Here is a 4,542-nt window from a genome sequence, read left to right as displayed (position 1 = left end):
ACAAATAATTGAATGCTTTTGCAGGGGAGTAAAGGGGGATGAAGGTGGAGGCAAAAAATTGAAAATTCTGGGTTATATTGAATTTCATGATTATTGTGTCAGACTCTGTAGGGAATTCCGACTTGAATTACAATTAAAATCGAGAATATAGATTCAGTGAGCACAGAAATTCAAAATTAAGAAATCACTCATTGAAATATTGAAATTGAACAGGTGGTAAACTGACATGCATTGTTCTCATTAATCTTAATATTCAGAACGATGAGAATGCTGATAAATGATTAATTTTGGAGAAAAAAGGAAGGAAATAGAAAAAAAAAAAGAAGAAAGCATAATAAAGGGGCATCAACTATATATTGCGGCGGCGCTAGTAATCTATATATTATTGATCTACCATGAACCAACGCTAGAAAAGAATCTTTAACTTTCAATCATTTTGACCATTATGGGCCATTTGATTCTTACAACTCTTTTGACATCTGTGTCATCTCTGAAGGAACAAGTTTGAATTTTAGAGTATTTTTTGGCGGGACCATTTTCAACTCCATATTGGCAGCACTTCCGGAGATGTCCGGCTCCACAATTTTCTGGGAACTATTACAATCATCTGGCAATACTGCAAATAAGTAAGAAATTGATAATAGTAATGAGTCTAAACGACGCCTGCATTCGATATTCGTAATTAGCAATGCTAAGAAGCAGCCTGCTTCATTTTCCGGCGCATTGCCCATATAAGGTCGACCTCCTGGTCTCTATTCTCCATGACATAGTATATGCAGTTACTAAAGTGGTCAGTGCTTTCCGTACAGCTCTTGTGCTTTGAGATGTACTGATTATATAATCAATTAATCAGTTAATTAATTCATTATCTGATAATCATCCAATCGCGGGGGGCGTACTGTGGACACCTCTTTCCATTAAAAAAATGCCAATCAGTTAATTGGTTGATTAACGGACAACCACGAATCAAACGAGGACACCCACATTGATCAAATCTTTCACCCGTCTACCGCCTTGCGAGCATATATTGATCAGGTTGTACATAGATCCTTTATCTAATAATTGCTAATTAATTAATTAACCCGCTCATTTAAAAATTAGCCCGCTAGTTAAACCGCGACCCGTAAATCGGATCGCGAGCCCGATTGCACCGCGATCCCAATTGCACAGCGATTAGTGATGCCGTCGAGATTACACGATAAAATTTTTTGATAGATCATTACGGTCAGAAAAAACATCGAAAATTTTGAAATCGTCGTCATCTCGAAAAACATGGGATCGGTGCATCTCATCACGATTTTGGGAGGACTTATCTTGCCTGGATCGTAACGATATACCGGCGATATAAAAATAGAAAAAACCGAAAAAGTCGAGACCTAGGCAAAATAACTGCTCAAAAAATCGTGAAGAGATGCACCAACCCAATGTCTTTCGAGATTGCAACGATTCCAAAACTTTTGATGTTTTTTCAGATAGTGATGATCTATCCAAAAAATTTATCGTGTAGTCTCGACGGCATCATTAATAGCAATTCCGATTACCACAACCGTTTCACCTACCCGGCCCCTCGCGAGGTCCCATTGGCCAGGTCTTCGGTAGACCGTGGACCCAAGACCCGCCTAATTCATTGTAATGTCCAAACATAATTTTTCAATCATTTTATTGGGAATTCATCATTGTTATAAAATTCGTATTATGAAATTGAGAAATGACCGACTTTAGTCGTCATTTCCCAATTTTATTCCCTCAACATACATTTTCCGCCCATAAAGTTGACGGAATCCAAGACAGCACAGTTAGACAGTTAGACAGTGCTGCCCACTTCCCTCCCATCCATGATAACTCTTCATCTATCGCAGTTAGGGGAAAAAGTTATACGATAAAAAATGTGTATTTTTACATAATAAATATCTTTTGTTTGGAATTTTTTTTCTATCCGCAACCGTTTCCATGATATGATCGATTAAACAATTGAAATGTTATAAATGAATAGACCTGACCACAACTTGTAAAAATCGACGTCGGATTCGGATTCAGCACTTCCGTTAACGTAAATTTCATAGATAAAATGTAATTTTTTTCCTAGCGCATACAGAAGTAGGATTAGCGTAGGGAGTACTATTTCCGTTTCCACTCTGAAAAATAGCTTAAACCAACTTTTTGGTAGCATAAAATTTTTGTGAATTTTTTCTGATTTTCAAAATGGGGCTTTCGTTAATTTACTTCAAAAATTGATAAAAAATTAAAGAATTGACAAAAACATCTGAAAAAAAATCAGGGTGGATTTTTCATCGAGTAGAATCATGAAAAAAAAAATGATACGCATCTAAGATGGTCAGGGTTTAAACCGGTCGAATTGACATGGAATACCCCATATGCAGTCTAATTTCTGACACTTATGAAGATTCAGCCGTCTGTATTCTATCTGGCATCTTAACTTCAGATGGCTGTTAAATATACCCGTATTGACACCCGTGTTCCCCGTTTGTGTGTTCGAAACGTAGGCAACTGAAGGAAGAATTTGTTTGTTTAAGTTTCTTTCTTTCTTGGATTTTTTGTTTTGCTAAAATTGCTGTGATGACCGTTAATGGCTGAGTTAGAAGGAGTTACGAAATGTCAAATACTTCATTTTTGCGGAAAATTTCCATTTTTTATCTGCGTATTTTCTTGACCCCTAGCGCGAACTTTTATCAGTACATTAGAAGGGTTTTTCGACGCGCGTTTATACAATATACATGCCACCAAGGCAAAAATAGAAACATTCGTTTTTTTTTTGCTGGAAGCTAGTTCCTTATAGATTTTAGTCAGCATTTGAATTTCCTACAAAAAATCACAGGAGTTTGTACTATCCACTCGACACTGCGAACGTTAGAAAGGGATAAAGAAAGCAACAAAAAGACAGATCTACATATTGAAAATATGTATTATAATATAATTGTTCTCTGAATTATAATATCATATTATTACTATCTCACTAAACTAAACCCCAACAAATAGTTATGTACGCCTCAGCGGATGTCGTAATCTATAAATGATCTGCCCCCTTCTTTCAGGTAATGAATTGGTGAAGTATTCATTATTGACCAATAACATTTTACAAAAAAATACAATCTTCTTGGAATTATCAGGAGCTCTAACGAAGATCCCACAATATCTGTATTGAGGCACTTTGGAGAACCGATTCTATTTCGGAAAATATCTTACCATATTTAAAAATAATTTTCTTCAGTTATTAGGAACTAATTCTTCATTCACTAAGATACGTCTGTTCATAATCTGATCCAATACCAGGTTAATAAAGTAACACATTCATACCTCAATAAAGTCGTAATATTCTATTCTACCAATCAAATTGACCTTTTTATGGATTTGTCTCTACAAATTTCCAATTAAATGTGTGAACATTGAAGTCTTCATAGTTGAATAATATTTTGTATATAAAAAGGCACGTGGTATGTTCACCTATATAATTCTGTATGAAATGTAGAGAACAACCTCCCCTTTCGACTTTTCTATTCTTTGTGAGTGGAATTTTCAAAGGAAGCAAAATAAATTGTTTAATCCGTTGAAAAAGAAAGAGTATTTTTTCGGGTGTGCAAGAAAGTAGAAAGGTTCATTTTTCTCTAAACAAAGTATAGCATATTATGAAGAAATCTAAAAAGATACCAATAGTCGATACGCTGAGAGGGGTTGAGTATGCATTTTGAGAACAATTTTTCCAACAAAACTTTTTCTATCGTTTTTGAGGTGTCGAATTCGAATTTCTTGATATTCCGGCTGAATTTTATCGCAAAAGCATTATTATTAACACTTCAAAATTTTGAGTGTCCCTCTCGCGGCCATTTTGGGTTACACTTGAAAAAAGTTTCAACAAAAAATTCGTCAGGATTCATAACAAATTCAGTGGCGTTTGATTTTTCAAATATTTCAGATAGTGTTGCAGATATGATTTTTGCAATATAACGCGTAGCGCTCCCATTAAATTCGGCCGCCAGTAGACATACCTCTGGACGTTTAAGCGTTATCAACGTGGGACTTGAAAATATTATTAATAAAAAAAGGCCTCGCAATAGATAACAAAGGAAGCGCTGTTTAATTTTTAGAAATATTTTCATAGATTAACAAGACATGGTGTTGAAAATCATCCCTCAGTCGGGCAAAATGTCGAATTTTGCTCGCGCGGCAACCTTCGGGCATTGACGAACACGCACGAGGACGATCGCGCGTGTCGTATCCTTTAGTACGCCATCGAACTTCATCGAGTGAAAGTGCCGGAAAATTATCGTATCTATTATCAGACAATATCGAATATCATCTTTTTTGTTAATTCGTATACAGTCCATTCGGAAATCATCTATTTATTAAACTCTGTGTTGTGTAATTTTCAGTGCATAATTATTTGTTTATTAAAGAAAACTCATCAAATTACCTCCGGCTAATTATCAACCTGTAAAACCGAACCTCACTTTTCCTTCCGACCACCCGGCTCATCAAATCGTGATTGATTTGTAACACATGGATATTTCAACAGGTCACGGCGGT

This window comes from Diachasma alloeum, unplaced genomic scaffold (genome assembly GCF_001412515.2).
Source record: "Diachasma alloeum isolate Michigan unplaced genomic scaffold, Dall2.0 Dall_scaffold_00552, whole genome shotgun sequence".
NCBI lineage: Eukaryota > Metazoa > Arthropoda > Insecta > Hymenoptera > Braconidae > Diachasma > Diachasma alloeum.
Note: the sequence above shows the minus strand (reverse complement) of the source record.